The sequence below is a fragment of the Podarcis cretensis genome (genome assembly GCF_951804945.1).
Source record: "Podarcis cretensis genome assembly, chromosome: 16".
NCBI classification, from domain to species: Eukaryota; Metazoa; Chordata; class Lepidosauria; order Squamata; family Lacertidae; genus Podarcis; species Podarcis cretensis.
Genome location: NC_137186.1, coordinates 13,463,229 through 13,481,199, shown reverse-complemented (window position 1 = coordinate 13,481,199; position 17,971 = coordinate 13,463,229). Strand labels below are relative to the sequence as shown.

The window sequence follows — 17,971 nt, the reverse complement described above, 5'->3', positions numbered from 1 at the left end:
TCCTTGGGGCTTCAGTCTGTCAGCTTTGCCTTTCACTAAATAGGAAGCTGCCTTATACTGAATCAGCCCATTGCGCCATCTAGCTCAGCAATGTCTACACTGACTGGCAGTGGCCCTCCAAAGTTTTAGACCAGGAGTCTTTCCCCAGTCCTACCTGGAGATGCAGGGGATTAAACCAAGACTTTCTGCATGCAAAGCAGATGCTCTACCACTGAACTGCGGCCCGCCCCCAATAGAGATGATGATCTGTTTTCTTTCTGACACAGAGTGCGGGATTCAGCCAGTTAAAAGATAGAAATTGCCGTGTCTTGTCTGGAAGCCTGTTCCTGACCTTTGTTCCAAACAGCCCTCCAACCTGCTTTCTTGGGGGAGAGAGTGCATGGTCTTTATTAATTGTTGGCCGTTGTTTCACCCCAACCTAATATCCCAAGGCAGGTCATGATGCTGCTATCAATTTCACAGGAAAGGCCCTATGAATATGCAACTTAACCTTTGGGTCTGGGGTTTCCGTTGGAAGAATCTAGGCTTTCTAGATCCAGCCTGCATCTTCTAATTTCCAAATTAGTCCACAAAAAGCAAAGGGAGCCGTAAGGAAAACGTGAACATGCTGGCTCATATAAAAGTATGGATGTGTTGGTCCATTTGTTAAGCCAATCAAAATGTAATATAATAACATACAAGCTTTCGAGTTTAGTTTGACATCAAGCCAGACAAATAATTCTGGAGACCTCAAAAGCTTGCACACTATTTCATAACATTTTGGCTGATCTAATAAAGGCATTTTTAATGTGGATTTTTCAAATCAGTTCAAGGATAGCCAAAGTGGTGCCTTCCAGATGTTGTGGACTTCCAGTTGTCAGGGATGACGGAAGCTGCAGTCCACCCCATGTGCAGGGTACTGCATTGGCTTCCCCTGGTCCAGTGTTTCAGAAGCCTCAGCTACACCAACCTCACATGTTCCACCTCCCCTCTTCCTCCTTACCCCATATCTCTCCCCTCTCCAGTGCGCCTAAGTGCCAACCCTAAAATACTGTGTACAAGGAAGAATTGCCGCTTGTGTGGGTTAGGGGAAAGTTTGCACAAAGCTTAGCAAAAACAGGTTTTTGCTTTTCTTTTACAGTTGTATCAGTATCAGAGTGTGAGAGAAAAATGTCACCTAAAGGTGTTAAAACTGACAAGAAACAAAAGCACCAAACTACATGCTGGAAGGGATATAGTAAGAAAATACCACACATGAGAGAAGAAAGGGCAGTTAATGAAGACTACTACTGTCTAAGCAAACAGCTGAAGGCTACTTTAGCAGTGATATCAAGGAATGTAGGATGCAGCCTAGTCAGATTCTTGATCCATTTAGCTCAATATTGTCTGCACTGATTGGCAGTGCCTCTGACAGGGGCTCTTTTTTCAGCCCTATTGGGACCTTCTGCATGCAAAGCAGATGCTCTATCACTAAATGATGACCCTTCTGCGTGCTCAGTGGGACTTACTCCAAGGAAAGTGTGCATAGGATTGCAGTTGAATCCCACATAGAGTAGACCCATTAAAATTACTGTGTATGACAAACCTATGTCCACTAATATCAAAGGGACTGCTCTGAGTTAGGGATGGGGATGAAATTTGATTTAGTTCACATTTAAAGGCAAATCTACTGAATTAGCACTTCCTGAAACAATATGAGAATTGAAACACAACCTTTGAAGTTTTCACTTCTCCAAATTTTGCAAGGCAAGCAAGCAACATGTAAAAAATGCATGTTATTAGGGGAAATTGATTCACAAAAATGTGTACTACATACATACCTGTGTATATTATAAGAAAATAGTTCTAAAATGCTAATGAATTTTCATGAAGCCTTTCTTAAAAAAAGATTGCAAGCCGATGTGGAAATGTGGAGAACTGAACTTATGAATGAAAAAATGAGCAACTTAGAGGAGCCAAAATTTACAGATTTACCCAACCCTCCCCTGAGTAGAACTTAGTTGGCTTTAAAAAATTCTTAAATTTTATTTATCTTTTGGGTACATGTTTTGCCCAGTAATCTTTTCCTTTATAAAACAACTTTGAAGGGGATGAGTGAAAGTGGGAAAGTAGAAGGTGGAGTGGATCACTTAACCCTTTTCTATCCCACCACATGATTTCCATCGTTAGTATAAACTATCTGCATTATGCACAAAACTGACTTTCCAGAGTTCGTAAACTTGTACGTGGCAAACCTGTGACAACCAAATCTACCTTGCTCAGAAGATAAAATTAGGAAAGTGGAAGAAAAATAAAAGATTGCTATTGGATGTTGGGGTGCTGGTCAGGTTCCTTGTACCTGTAATTGTTTTAGGAAAAACAATCACGTAGCTCCCTGCTACCAGTAGTGGCTGGTGTCCATGGAAACTGGTAAGGCAGAAGGAGCCTGACAGTAGGTGGCGCTAGAGCAAAATATAGGCAGAGTCAACCGATTCTAGGTTTGTCCCCATCCTCCTCCTGGCTGAATTCTACAGAGACATTCGGAGACTAAGAAGCTGATAGGCAGTGCCACCCACTGAACTGGATGTAAGTAAGAAGGCACAATGACTGAGTTTGGTGGGGGAGTCTCCCATTTGCCTTAATATACCAGCCTTCACTGCCTGCTACACAATAAGCAAGTGTCTATTTTTAACCTTACTTGTGCATCCTCCAGTTGAGGACCAGTACTGCAGGGCACTCCAAGTGTCAGTAATCTTATTCTTTATAACAACCCAGTAAGGTGAGAAGGCTAGTATCATTACACCCATTTTGCAGAAGCTGAGGCCTGAGACTTATACTTTGCTGGGTGCATAACAAGGGTGAGATCTGAACTGGGTTCCACCAGTTCTCTACTTACAAGTTCTCAATCTTGCTGACAGAGCAGAGCTGTCTGTCCCAATTCTGAGCTGCAGGGACCAAGGTGCTCCTTAAAGGATCAAGACAGTATTCTATCCTGCTTGGCTTGCAAGAATTTGCCAGGGAAAGATAGTATCATGATGTGAGCCTCGAGCCAGCTAGAACCAGGACCAACTAAGCATCTGTCTGATATTTATCTGGAGGTGTCTTTTTATAGAAATGGCAGCCCTTGCGATTCTCTTTTCCTACCCCGCCCCCGCCCCCCAAATAAAAGAAGCCTAAAGTTAATTATTTTGCCAATTTCATGCTGCATGCATTATGCATCTTGCCTTATCTCTCCTGTAATTGTAGGCAGGTATGTAAATGTTATATATCTCTTTAAAAATGCTTTAAATGCTTTAAAAACGAAGGTGGGGTGCCTCTTCCCCCGCCACGTTGAAAAACTAGCAGAGTTAATAGAAAACGCTGGTGAACAAGAAAGGATTTCAAACTTGTGTCTTGGGAGGTTAATTATATTGATAGTAACATCTGATATGAAAATATTTTTGCTGGGAAGAGGAGGATAGGGAAATAAAGGAATCGAAAGCTGCAATTTTGTGCTTGCCTTTATTAGGAGATAGAAACTTTCTGCTTCCTGTGTTGGGAGCCACTGCAATGAGACTGGGGATTATGGTGGAGTTTTACCTCTCTAACACCAGTGTGGGGGTTTTCCCTCCTATATGTGGAATTATCTCAGATTTTGTTGCAAGGAAAGTCAGGAACAGCAAGAGCCATAGCTCAGTGGCGGGGGGGGTCTGCTTTGGTATGCAGAAGGTCCCAGGTTCAATCCCCAGCATCTCCATGTAAGGGTGGGAACGTCCCATGTCTGAAACACTGGAGAGCTGCTGCCAGTCAGTGTGGACAATACTTAGTTAGATGGACCAATGTTCTGACTCCATTCCTATGTTTCTAGGTTCAATCGTACCTCGGAAGTTGAATGGAATCCGTTCTGGAAGTCTGTTTGACTTCCAAAACGTTTGGAAACCAAGGTGAGTCTTCTGATTGGCTGCAGGAAGCTCCTGCAGCCAATCAGAAGCCGCACCGGACATTCAGGTTCCAAAGAACGCTCGCAAACCGGAAGACTCACTTCTGGGTTTGCGGCGTTCAGGAGCCAAAATGTAGGAGTGCCAAGGCGTTCGGCTTCCAAGGTATGACTACTTGCAGAATGTATGAACTTTTATAGCGCAGCTGCATGAGTTTTGTAACGTGCAGTTTACTCATCAGCAGGCATGCAAAGTGACTTCAGAATCTATGCCACAGGATTTGGTATCCCTTTTAAAAGGCAAGTGGCAGTTTAATTTATTATTATTATTATTATTATTATCATTATCATTATCATTATCATTATCATTATCATTATCATTATCATTATCATTATCATTATTATTCCCCACCCATCTGGGCAACTTACAGAACATTAAAAAAATAGTAAAACATCAGACATTAAAAACTTCCCTGAACAGGTCTGCTTTCAGATGTCTTCTAAAAGTCAGATAGTTTTTTATTTCCTTGACATCTGATGGGAGGGCATTGCACAGGGTGGGCTCCACAACCGAGAAGGCTCTCTGCCTGGTTCCCTATAGCCTCACTTCTCACAGTGAGGGAACCGCCAGAAGGCCCTCGGAGCCGGACCTTGGTGTCCGGGCTGGACGATGGGGGTGGAGATGCTCCTTCAGCTATACTGGGCCGAAGCTGTTTAGTAGCTGTTATCAGCATAGAGAAGAACTAAGGAAGATAGGAGGCGGAATCTGGCTCAGAATCCAGATAGGATGCTCATCCACACTTCTGCTTGTCCCATGCCTAGGAAGCACAGGTCTGAGTGGTTTTTCCCTTGCCCTGCTCCTTTCCCAGGTAATATTGCTAAATCAGAGCAAACTTCAATCTACAGATATTGCCGTTTGCTCCTATTCAGCGCTAAAGAGTGGCTTTCCTTGGGGGAAAGCAGTGGGACAAGAGGAAGTGTAAGCCCAGGTTTTGAGGGCCAGGGTACAAAACTTCAGGTCTCTTCTGAAAATTGCTGCTTCTCATCTCTCATAAGGGATATAACTTTCCTTAAAATAATAGAAAAGAAAGAGAATGTAAGATGCCCTGGTTATTTGAAATATGAGACGGTCAGTCTACAAAACTGATTTATTTGTTTTTTTATGTTATTGGAGTAAGATTTCACACCAGGTATGTAATGAACTCATAATCTTTATGCTTTTATTTTCTTTTTACTGGTTGTTTGTTTGTTTGTTTGCAATTATATTGCAAAATTAAAACAGGATTTATTTGTTTTTTAAGGCTTTCAGTGAAGGAATGAGTAGACAGAGGGAGACTGGAAAGAGGGAATTAAGCTCAATTTCCAGGCCTTCCTCTGGTTCCCCTCCATCAACTTCTGGTTCCTGCCAAACACTTGAAATTCTATGTAAACCTGAATTTAGGGAGCAGAACTAAACAGCTACCTTTATAGAGACTATCAATCAAATGAAACATGGCAGTTTTCCACATTACATGACTTGTTATCCAAGCTCACAAGTGTGGGTTCTTGTGGGTTGTTTTTTTAAATAAATGCACTAGAGCAGGAAGATACAAGCCTTGCGTACTAAAGCATATTATGATGTTGAGCCCTATCCTGTGCACTGAGTAAAAGTGAGCCTTCCTGTGTTCAATGGGGCTTGTTGATCTCCACCTCCATCCTAAAACCACAATCCCATCCATACTTACTTGGTGGGGAGTATGGACAGAATTGCACTCTTAGGATAGAGATGGAGACCAACAATAGTTTTTAAAAGGGTCGAAGGTGGTATGATAGAGACATCACTTCCCACACAAATGTGGAGATACAGTCATACCTCAAGTTGAATGTGCTTCAGGTTGAGCGTGTTCGGGTTGTGCTCCGCGGCAACCCGGAAGTAACGGAGCATGCTACTTCCGGGTTTCGCCACTCGCACATGTGCAGACACTCAACATGATGTCATCCGCATGCGCGGAAGCGGCGAAATGCAACCCGCGCACACGCAGACGCGCCGTCACGTCTTACGTTCCGTTCGGAATGCGAACGGGGCTCCAGAACGGATCCTGTTCACATCCCGAAGTACCACTGTAATTCTTTTGATGCTTCTGCTCAAACAGGGCCTGCAGGGTTTTTGAAACAATACAAAAACCTACCAAACTTGTTTAACCCAGAGGCAGCAGTAGGAAAAACGTACACATCGTGAACAATGAAACATGTTTCAAATTCCTGTAAGTTAGAGCCTGTCATCCTTTTTAGGCCCATGAACATTATTCTTGAGGAAGTGCTGGGGAGTGCCACCTTTTTTAGCCACTTCTCCCCTGGGGATCAACTTCCCTACTCCCTCAGAGGTACATGTCAAAATGTTGCTTTTCCAAGGTATCTGGATAAAAGTCAGAGCCAGCAGATTTAATATAAACCTTGAAAAGCACACAGAGCTAAAAGAGGAAGTGGGGTTGGGAGGATCAGTCTTCCAACTTCCTCTTTCAACTCTGTGTCCTTCTCAAGGGAGAAAAAAGGTAGCCACTCTCACTACCTCATCACCAAGTAGATGGTGAATTGCAGGAGCTCAGAGGTTTTGTGGGTACTGGGAATCCCCAGGGGTGTACCACATAGGTGATCTGTGCTGTAAGTCAAGTTTTCCATTCTGTGCACTGAACAAGTCTGTTTTGCTTGCAAGCCTGCGGTTGATGGAGTAAGACAGACTGTCTTACATTTAAAAGAACAAACCTATTTGCACATTTTCCAGCAGTGTGTGGACTTATGAGGCCTAGAACCTTGCTCTTCTCTTCCCTTTTTTGTTTTCTAAGGGGAAGAAAAAGAGCAGAACAAAGCAGCTGAAGGCAAAGCCTGGGTCAGCTTCTCTTCCAGATGTGCATCCTGCACAAAGCAGCTCAAGACAGAAACTGCCATACGTCAGCCTCAGCTCCTCAGCCAGCAAGGTCTGCTCCCGTCTGTCAGTTTGACAAGGGCTGAGTATGGCTACCCTGGAGGGGGATGAAGGGGCACCTGAGTTTCTGGATTAAAGAAAGACTCAGCACAAGCCTCCTTTGCTCCCCAGAGCCATTGGCCCTTTTAATAACAACTGCAGCATAAAAGCCCCGAGCAAGCCACAGTGAGGGTAATTATGGTCTGCCATCCGGCCTGCTCTGGAAAGATGAAAGGGGCAACCCAAAAAGAGAAAGGAAGAAAAACTTATTATTTACTTCAAACAGTTCCATAGATATTAACTTAATGGAGGCTTGGCACCTCTGCCGGGGAGAATTATGCTTCTTAACTACTTCAGTGTGTGTGTTTTGGGGGGAGGGTGGTGCGAAGTGTCACAGAGGGAAGAGGGAGAATCTCCACTCCAAAGAAAGGTCTGTAGCAAATTGGGCTTCAGCTGCCCAGCCTCTAGACTCCAAATTAGTGCCTGAATTACAAAGGGGACCTGGCCCTCTTAGCTGCAGATTTTAGCTCAAAGGTCCATGCATTTGGCTACAGTTGGGGAGAATCAGGGTTGGGGCTTGTGGATTTCATAAAGAGCCCAACAGTGATTTAAGCATTGCTTCATATCCCCACCTGATACCCTGCTCCTGTGCAGAAGACAGAACTTGGGCTGCCGGCATGCCTGTTTAAAGACACACACACACACACACACAGTTCACATAGCATATAGTTAAACTATGGAATTTGCTCCCACAAGAGGCAGTGATGGCCTCAACTTGGATGGTCTAAAGAGGATTAGACAAATTCATGGAGGAGAAAGATATCAATGGTGGCTAACCATAATGATTATGCTCGACCTACACTGTTGGAGGCAGCATGCTTGGGGGAGGCAGAACATTGCTACTGCTGCAACCCACATTAGGTCACGGGGTTTTGGTTCCTGTTCCACAGGTGCTTTAGGAGGAACTATCATTTCTCAGCCTCCCCATTCCCCACCCAAATTTTTAATTTGGAGATAACAATACAGAATTGTTGTAATAAGAAACATTTTAGATGCTATCTGTGAATACTATGTTAACTAAAGCAAGTGCTCTCTCTTAATCATGTGAATTTTGGGGTGTCCCCAGACTGTTACTATTTTTGGGTGGGATTCAACACATACTGGACAATTTAGGTTGCACAATCAACATTGGTTTGGTGTATGGGATGTTAGGGGAGGGGAGCTGTCATTCTCCAGCAGTTTGGCTTCACCTTCAGGGGGACACTTCTTTGTTTCTAGAGACAGACGGAAGCCAAACACAAGGTGCTCTTTTGCAACAAACTCACTTCCTACCCAACATTAGACTTTTTGCTACAGGTAAAGTGATGGGAAAACATACTGGTAAGTGTGGGATAACCGTTGTTTGCCACAATGTTGTCTGAGCTCTATGCAAACAGATCAGAATGAATGCTCAATAAACTGGTCATCTGGAAGCAAGCAACCTTGGTCAAATAAATCTACATAAATTTGTAAACTGATAAAACAATAGAAAGGGGAGGAGGAACTCTGCTTTTAGCTAATGAGTACAATGTGATAGGCACCATCTTAGAAAAGGTGTTCTCTCCCGTGCTAGAAAAGGTGAAATGCCTCTTCTAAGATGTCACTAACACATGCTTTTCCTTATAAGTGTGTATTGAAAATAATTAACCATTTTAAAAAGAAATCTGTCTTAATTAATCAGAGGCATCTTTTTTCTAATTTACCAAAATGTTTTTAATCAGTTCATCTAAGTGATGAATCAGCTTGAGCTGCTGTAACCATGCACACCTTTAGCTGAGAGCAAAACACCAGCTCTAGTGGGGCTTTGCCTCCGAATATGCCTAGGATGAGGCCACACACATTGTACACCCAATTACTATTAGCTCGCATTTCCCAACATCTCTAGGCACTGAGCAGGAAAAGCCAACATGTACGGCGATTCAATCTCTAGCTCTTATATTTGTCTATAAATAATGGATTTAATTTGAGCTTTGAAACACATGCATACACAGCAGGAGGACTCAGACAAAACCCCTCCCTTTCATTTTGGTGAAGTCAGGGAGGGCCCTGTTGGCAGAGGCATATGTAGCTAACGTGTGAGACTCAAGTCCTGTCTGCCAAGAAGACACCACAGAGGGCAGATGTAGGGATAATCCAGGGACTTGCCCAGCCGCAAGGGGAGTGTACGGCAAAATCAGGGAGCTGAAGATGCCATTGGTGCCATCCCCAAGGGCCAAAGCTGTGTGCTTTCTCTGACATGTTTATTCATCTCACTTAAGGCACTTTGGTGTACCAAACGAACATGTTTTAATTAAAGAAAAAGTATATTGTAATACTTCTCCCCCCCGCCCTCGTTGCCAGGGAATTAAGAAAATGACTAGCTCCTTTCAGACTCTGCCAGGGGCTGTGAGGTGCCACCCACCCAGCCGGGCTCGGGGCTCATTTGTCTGGAGCTCATTCCCGTGCTCTGTGGCACAGCCCACGGGTCTGACAGATGGCTGATTCAGCCCAAGAGTGCTCAGACCTGGACAGACCCAGCCGCCCTGTTACATTCATTGAACAGTTTCAATAAAGGCAACTTAAATGGGTTTGTTTTTTAAGTGTCATCCCTCCAGGAGTGCTGGAAAGGCAAGAGGCAGCATGCTCCTTGCTGAACAATTGGGTGGAATGCTGCCTGCATACATTTCCTTGCATCTCTGCAAGGAAAAAGGGTTACAGATTTCCCCCCACTTTTTAAACGAAAGCTGGATATTCGAGGTAAAGGTAAAGGTAAAGGTACCCCTGCCCGTACGGGCCAGTCTTGACAGACTCTGGGGTTGTGCGCCCATCTCACTTAAGAGGCCAGGGGCCAGCGCTGTCCGGAGACACTTCCGGGTCACGTGGCCAGCGTGACATCGCTGCTCTGGCCAGAGCCAGAGCCAGAGCCGCACACGGAAACGCCGTTTACCTTCCCGCTGGTAAGCGGTCCCTATTTATCTACTTGCACCCGGAGGTGCTTTCGAACTGCTAGGTTGGCAGGCGCTGGGACCGAGCAGCGGGAGCGCACCCCGCCGCAGGGATTCGAACCGCTGACCTTTCGATCGGCAAGCCCTAGGCGCTGAGGCTTTAACCCACAGGGCCACCTGCGTCCCGTGGATATTCGAGGAGGGAAACCTAAATCAGCCATCAGTGCGAACTGAAATATTTTTTATTTTATTTTTAAGTAAATTGCATGGTACCATCACGTAGGTTTGCAGATTTGGCTGATCTCCCCCACGCCAGAAGTTCTTTGCTTATAGAAAGCTAGCGCTTAAGTGAACATAGGAACATAGGGAGGTGTTTTATACCAAGTCAGACCATTGTTTCATCTAGTATTGTCTACACTGACTGGCAGCAGCTCTCTAGGATTTTGGGGAGGTGCCAGTGATTGAACCCGACCCTTACAGAGGAAGCTGCCTAATAACAAGTTAGAAACCATTGGTCCGGCTAACTCATTATTGTACACACTGACTGGCAGCAGCTCTCCAAGGTTTCAGCCAGGGGACACTCCCAGCCGTACCAGGAGATCCCAGGAATTGAACCTGGGACCTTAGCTCTCCCCAAGCATAAGAAAGGCAGACAAAGAAGGAAAGGAAACTTGTTGGCAGGTATGTCATTTTGGTCCAGGGTCAAGCACATGATGGAATTTTGAAGAAAAGGGTAGGTGGGAGCCTTTAATTAAATCCACAAGCCCTACTCTGTGAGGTTTTTGCCAAACAACTCCCCAACCCATACCCTTCTGAAAACAATAAATAAGTGAGGGAGTAAAAAAAAGGGGGAGGTGATTCAACCATGGCATACATACTCTGTTTCTATGACCTTACAGTTACGGAAGTTATATTTATTTATTTTTGCAAAGGATCGTACATGAGTTGCTTCCAGATGACCTGTTTATTGAGCACTCATCCTGATTTCTTTGTGGGGATTACAAGGAGGTTAGATAACATCAGGTATTTTATTGAGAATTCATTCTGATTTGTTTATGGGGAGCTTTAGACAAGGTTACATCAAGCAAACATTATTCCACCTTTTTCCAGAGCATTTCACTGTCACTTTCCATATTGGGGGGAAAGGTCTCATTTTAGGGGGAAGCAGGTTTGTTATGCAAGAGCACAACATCTTTAGTTGCATGAATTTGCTGGGTATGCGACTGAATCACACTGCTGAGGGTGGGAAGCAACAGAGGGAAGTGCCCATACTTGCGTATTTTGGTCTGGGCCCTGAGACAAAATGGAACCATACAACTTATTCTGCCCAGGAAAGGGTGGGGAGAAAAACAAGACTCTCTTCTGACTCCCAGCCAGTTGCACCATTTATACCCCTCCTGTTAAAATCAGGTAGGCTGCACCCATCTGTTGTGATGGAAGCCCAGAGATATTTCAACACCCCCTCAATGAATGGAATCTGAGATTGACATCTCAGAATCAGCCTACTATTTTCCTAGAGGGAAGGCGCAGTAGTCTTTTAGATACCTGCTTGTTTGTTTTGGCTGGCCTATCCAGGCACATGATTTGGTTATGTATGTTCCTAAATTGGTTTTATTGTTTTTAAGAGTTTTTTTAAAAAATGCTTTTTTAAATTGTTGGTCTTTTTAAAAACCACAGAAGCGTTTGCTGCCCTGGGCTCCTTTGGAAAACTAAAAAAAATAAGCAATATTAATAAACAAATAAACTCAGGGCTTTAGAACTTGACCTTTTGTGTTAGGTTAGCAGAAAACAAAAAATCTTTAGAAAAATAAGTTATTTCTTAATCAGAAGAGTTCACTGTATATAACATGCCCTATTAAATATACTTTAGCAGTCCTCAGAATGCTCTAGTGGTAGTTGAGTTTTGTTCATTTCCACTGAGTTTTTTTCCATATTCTTTTTTCTGTCTGCTGGCCTGGGCACTTCAGGGTCTGTGGAGAGCCATGACATGATGCAATGTGCTGGATGCTTCCTATATGATGTAGGGTAGGGGTGGTGGCTATCTTCTTCTTCTTGTGTTAGAATTTTACCCCTGAGCTCAGGGCTCTAAGGCTGCAATCCTATACACATTTACTTGAGAATTACCTTTCATTTAAGGTGCAATCTACTCACATATAAAAGCCGTTCTGAGAATGCTTTTTTAAAGCTTTTTTAAAAAAATACATTGAATTTTCCATAAGGCTCACAATTGCCATCTAATGTCACATTGCATATTGCACTTAAGACACACTTAAAACGTTTTATTTGCAGCTGTATAGCTGAGTCCTAAGGGAGTGTGGCTCACTTCTGAGTAAAAATGCACAGGATTAGGCTGCAATCCTACACCGGACTAAGCCCCACTGAGCTCAGTAGGTCTTTATTTTGAAGGAAACACGCAACAGGCTGTGATTCTGGCTGCATGCTTACTTGGAAGTAGAGGTGCCAACCCTGTCCTTCACACATGTGGCCTGATCCTACACATGGAAGAGACTCTGATTTCAACAAAGCTTGCTTCACAGAAAAATTACAAGCGTACTTTTGGGTAGGACAGGGGTGAAACTGAGCTTTATTTCACCTGGGTGAAGACCCAGTTTGGCGCTTCCCCTCCTCAATTGTGCCCCTCTAGAGGCTTCACCGGGCAAAAACCCTCGCTAGCCCCCCACCCCCAGCTATGGCTCTGAGTAGGAGCGTGACCTTTCGGACTAAGCTCCTGAGGAAGGGGCATGGGGATGTGGATTTGTAGTCCTGCAATCTGCACAACGTATCACTTGGGATGTGTAAGTCTCAACTGCACTCAGATGGGGTTACTTTGGAGTTAACCTGCACAGGAGGAAGGTTTGTCTCTCAGGGTCTGCCAGTTATACACCCTAACTCAGGGAATATGCCCTGTAGAATTCAGTCACAAATCTCGGGGCTGCTTTTTGTGAATGGAAGAGAGGGATGGTGGGGGAGGGGCAGTCTAACCTTTGCCCCCAGTGAAGCTCCACCCGTGTACACTATCCTCCACCCAGTGATGTAGTCTGTTAGCTTATTTGCATCTGAACTAGTGAAAAGGATGGGAGACAGATGTGATTTGGGGGAGGGTCCTGATCAGATTGTAAAACATTGAGACGCGGGGTGGGGGGGGTGTCTTTGCAACTGAATCTCTCCTTCCCCACCACCCGCCAGGAATTGCTTCGTAGCACCGCCTCCTAGTCCTAAATCCTCCTCCCCCTTCCAACCTCTCTTTCCCCCCTCCTCCTCCTCCTCTCCCTGCAACGGGCCTTTTGCACAACACACACACGCAGCTGCACGCAGCCATCACTCCCGGCTCTCCCGTTTGCACGGTTGCTTCAAATGGGCCCCCAGAGAGGGATGAATCCGGAGCGGCGGAGGCAGTGAAAGCAAAAAAAAGGGGGGGGCGAGCACAAATAAAGGAGAGGAGGGTCGCGATTCGGGCGCAACGGCAGCAGCGGAATATGGCACCGCAATGCCGGGAAGAGGGTTTTTAGGTGCCCGCTGGAGATCGCTCCGCTGCCGCCTTGGTTGCAGAAGGGGAGGCGAGCGCGCCCGGATTTGGAGAAAGCTCTCTCCCCACCCCCAGTCCCCAGACCGGGAAGGGGGGAAAGCAGGACCTAGCTATCCACACGCGCCATACAAACTCAACACGCGTTGCCAAAAGGGGAGCCGGCAGGAGGAGTGTCGCCGGGGATGCCAAGGCGCGGTGAGTAGCTTCGAGGCGAGGCAGGGGGAGAAAAAGTTTGCGAGGCAGGGATTGAATTGCCCGGGGCGCCTGGCAGCAGAGATCCGTGGCTGGCTCGGTGTCTGCGTGTAGTAGGTAGGGGTGAGGTCTCCCGCTTGGTGATCAGCCTTGGCGATGGAGATCGGCCCTTGGACCACATCTCCCCGCCGCCGCCTCTACCCCGCTTTACAAAGGCATCTTCTAGCTGCCCACCGTTGGAAACTGGACACTGGGCAAGCCGTAGGTCTGAGGCGGCAACGGAGCGGTTCGCATGGAGGAGAGACCTGTCAACACACACTGACTGGTCCCCCCGAGAGCTAGCCCATCCCTGGTTTTTAAGGTTCCGACGGTGTTTATGTTTGTTTTTTTAATTTCTCAAACCATTCTAAGCCGTCTAGAGTGCTGTGAGTGCAATGAAAGGGCGGGTGTGCATTTTCTAAATGCAGGAGAGCAGACGAGGACCGTTGTATTCGGGTTTTACGCAGAAACACCATGCTGGTTACCAGCACAAACAACAGATGCTGGATGAGATGGACCCTGTGGGGGATGCAGCAGGGCTCTTCTTGTCCGAGGGCTGAGAGAACCTGTGGCCCTTCAGGGGTTGCTGTACTACAACTCCCATCAGCCCCAGGCAGCCTGGCCAATGGTCAGGGATGATGGGAATTGGCCATTGGCCACGCTGACTAGAGTTTAAGCCTATTTGGAGGGCCACGGCCCCCCCCCTCCACCTCATAGAAGAGACCATCAGGGGGTTTGGGGAGGGGAGAGATGTTTCCATTGTGGTTTGATCCCCAAATACCCATTTATTGAGCATTCATCCTGATTTGTTTGCACGAAGTTTGAAGCAGAGGTTGTTTATTGAGCATTCCTGCATGGAGGTTAGATGTGTTGAGCGTGTGTTAATTTCACCTTTTCCAGTGCATTTTCTTGTCACAATAAGTTTTTTTTGGGGGGGGGTTACTCAAGAATGGCAGATCAACTTTAATTGTGCAACATGATTTTGTGCATGACTCGTGCCTACATATAGGGATAGTTTGGAAAGGCCTCCAGAAGCAAGTAGAGTGTATGGAGACAATGGAGGAAGTGACTCACACACCCCTCTCCTCTTCCTATTAAGGGTGTGTGTGTGTGTGTGTGTGTGTGTGTGTGTGTGTGTGTGTGTGTAAAATGTTGAATACTGGGACTGAATTTGAGAAACCTGTTCAACTGCCAATATATTTTGGTGGCCTTAGCAAGTTGCTAGCACTCAATCTAACCTACCATACAGGGTTGTTGTGAGTCTTTGAAAAAAAAATTGTTCTGAGCACCTTGGCACATGTGCAAATGGGGTGCAAATATAATAACCAGAGACATCCCAACTCTAGTAAAAATATTGTTGCAGCTTAGCTTGGGTGTAAAATGTGGCTAGAATCCTCAACTGCATGATGGAATTAGAGACACCCCCTAAGCCAGGGATGTCATTGGATAGGTTTCCTCCATCCTTGAGCCTTGACTATGCTGGCTGAGGCTGATGGGAGCTGGAGCTCACCAACATCTGGAGAGCCACATGTTCCCTAGCCTTGTACAACAGACATGATGAGTTTGATTAGGTGTGGCAGGCCTCTTCATTTGACCAGTCAAATACTGTCAGTGGGTTTTGGTCAGATATAGAAAACTAATCCAAAACTGCTACTGTATAGACAGCAGCTTGTCTTGCTTTTATAATTTTATGGTGCTGTTTGTTAGCAATGGAGGCATATGGGCAACTTGTCCCCTGGTATGGCAGAGCTGCTGTGGCTGCCAGTCTAGTTTAGTGGCTAGAGTCTTGGACAAGGATCTGGGAGACGGGGGTTCAAATCCCTACTCAGCAATGTGGCCCACTCTGTGACCTTAGGCCAGTCAATATATCTCAGTCTAATCTAATTGTCAGGGCTGTTGTAAGGGCAAAATGGGGAGCAAGGGGAAGGAGATATACTTCCTCGAACTCCTTGGAATAAAGGTGAGATACAAATGTAAATACTGCTCGCATCTCCAGACAGGAACACAAGCTGTCATCAGTAGCTGAGCAGACCAAGGAAACTCAAGTTCAAATCTTTAATCATCCATGAGACTGATTAGATGACACTGTGCCATTCAAACATTTTTAAGACCTACCAATTTGTAGGGTTATAAGAATAAAAGAAAGGCAGGAAGGGCTATATATGCATCCCTGGGAGGACGGGTTGAATGGGAAAAAAGTAATAAAATTAATAATTCATTACCATTGTTATTAAAGTTACCTGTTATTGGGAAACAATGGCATTATCTAATTTGTTTTTCAGTTTTGCGATTAGCATATGCATGAAAGCTGCTGCTGCTGATTAACCTCCTGCTTGTTCTTCCCATTAGTAAGAAAGCTGTAAAAATACATGACCACCAGTGGACTGATCCCTTTTAAACTGGTTCAAATCCCCAAGCTTACTCTGAGGAAAAAAATATTCTCTTAAGGTAATTGGCTATTATTTTAAAACCTTTGTACCCTAGCTTTCCTCAGTAGACCTCAATGCAGCTAGTAACAATAAAATTACAACAATTACTACATAGTCTGTCTCCCAAAAACAAATGTGCCCAAATTCCTCACATGCAGTAGGTTAGTCTTGCACCATCTTGAGCAGATGAAACCAGCTCCCAAACCTACTTGATTTAATCCACTGCAGTTGAGAGTTAGATTCCACACTTACTATGGATAAGCTGTGAGAACTGCTAAAGCTCACTGGTAGAGCATGTGTTTTGCATTTTAGAGGGTCCCAGGTTTAAGCCCCAGCATCTCCTGGAAGGGTGAAGAAAGACCCCTGCCTGTAACCCTGGAAAGCTGCTGCCAGTCAATTGTCAGCTTACCAATGTTTCTCCAGCTGACTATAATTCCCATCATCCCAGACCACAGGTTGTACTAGCTAGGGATGATGGGAGATGTAGTCAAAAAACAGTTGGAGACCCAAGTCTGGGAAACACTGGTAGACAATACTGAACTAGATGGGCCAATGGTCTAAGCCAGGTCCCTAAATATATAAAGGAGAGGGGGGCTGTAGTTTGGTGGTAGAGCATCTGCTTTGCATGCAGAAGATCACAGACTGGCAATGTTCTTTATGAAACCCTAGAGAGCCACTGCCAGCTAGTGCAGACCAGGTGTGGGGAACCTTTGGTCCTCCAGATGTTGCTGAATTGCAACTCACATCAGCCACAGCAAGCATGGTCAATGGGCAGGCAGGATGGGAGTTGTAGTTCAGCAACATCTGGAGGGCCACACATCCTGAAGATAGTACTGAGCTAGATGGTCTGATTCATTACAAGCCAGCTTCCTATATTTCCAAGCCGCTACCCTCTTGAGTCGATGCTAAATCCCAACTTGTTGCTGATCAGCCTCATTCCATTGGAATTAATGTAACTAATTGTCATTTGTTGTAATAGCAGTAGTTCTTTGGAAACAAATGGGATCAGAGCCGTGGCGTGTTGAGGATCAGCCTTAATCCACTGGAGTCAAGCCAGATCACAACTAGGTGCAGGTCTACCTTAAAACACTGGAGACAGTGGTCACAGCCACCATACATTTGAAGTACATGGCTTTCCCCCCAAAGAATCCTGGGAACTGTAGGAATGGATATCCAGCTGATATACGTTGGGAAACAGCTGATCCACTGGTGTTAAGAGGACCAGATCCACAGCCTTTAAACCAGCCTCAGTTGTACCTCAAACTAAGGGAGTCAAAAGCCCAGATTCCCACTTGGTATGCATTAGCTAACATCTGCTAGAAACAATATAACCTGGTTCCCTACTGTTTCCAATTAGCTTTGAGTTATTGGAATAAGCTCACAGTTCAGGGATGGGGGAACCTCTGGCCCTTGAGATGTTGCTCGCCTACCAGTCCCATCATCCCTGACCACTGGCCACACTGGCTGGTGCGGAGGTGAGCAGTAGTCCAACAGAAGCCGGAGGGCACAGGTTCCCCATCCCTAGGATAGATTCCCATCAGTCCTTGGAAATGACTTTGGTCCCATTAACATCAACACCACACATTGAAAAGGATCCTGGAACCATACATTCAGTCTGTGGGCCCAAGCTTGGGTAACTCTCTCCCAAATGAAAGGCCACCCCTCCTTGCGGAACTTCGGGCACATGACAAAAGACTTTCTTGTTCCAGCAGGCAGTTTAAGGTAGTGTTTGGTTTTATGGTAAAATTGTATTGTTTGAGCGTCCCATTTTTTGTGGATTGCTTTTATGTATGCTGCTTAGAAATGTGAATAATTAAGTGGTATGTAAATGTTTTAAATAAATAATAGTTTGGTTAAGGGTGTTGGGAATTGTAGGTCTGCGAGGGAAGATCTACATTCCCTAGAACTCTCTGGGGAAAGCCATGTGCTTTAAATGTATAGTGTAGATGTGGCAGAAGTTGCAGATCTTTCTCCTCAAACCCTTTCACCAAATGTGTTGCATTGCCC

At 45.3% G+C, this 17,971-nt stretch overlaps 2 protein-coding genes across 6 annotated transcripts in view; one reads left to right on the top strand and one right to left on the bottom strand.

Annotated features, from left to right (window-relative positions):
• MACROD1 (mono-ADP ribosylhydrolase 1) overlaps nucleotides 1-17,971 on the bottom strand; it is a 321,478-nt gene that overhangs the window by 235,319 nt on the left and 68,188 nt on the right. The window lies entirely within an intron of this gene.
• FLRT1 (fibronectin leucine rich transmembrane protein 1) overlaps nucleotides 1-17,971 on the top strand; it is a 159,461-nt gene that overhangs the window by 120,855 nt on the left and 20,635 nt on the right. Inside the window, exon 1 of one of the 3 annotated variants that reach the window (XM_079958066.1) lies at nucleotides 13,038-13,499. The exons of the other annotated variants lie outside the window; for them this stretch is intronic. The gene's annotated coding sequence lies outside the window, so the exon portion shown is untranslated. Of the gene's footprint in view, nucleotides 1-13,037; nucleotides 13,500-17,971 lie in introns of those variants that run through there. 3 annotated transcript variants of the gene reach the window in all.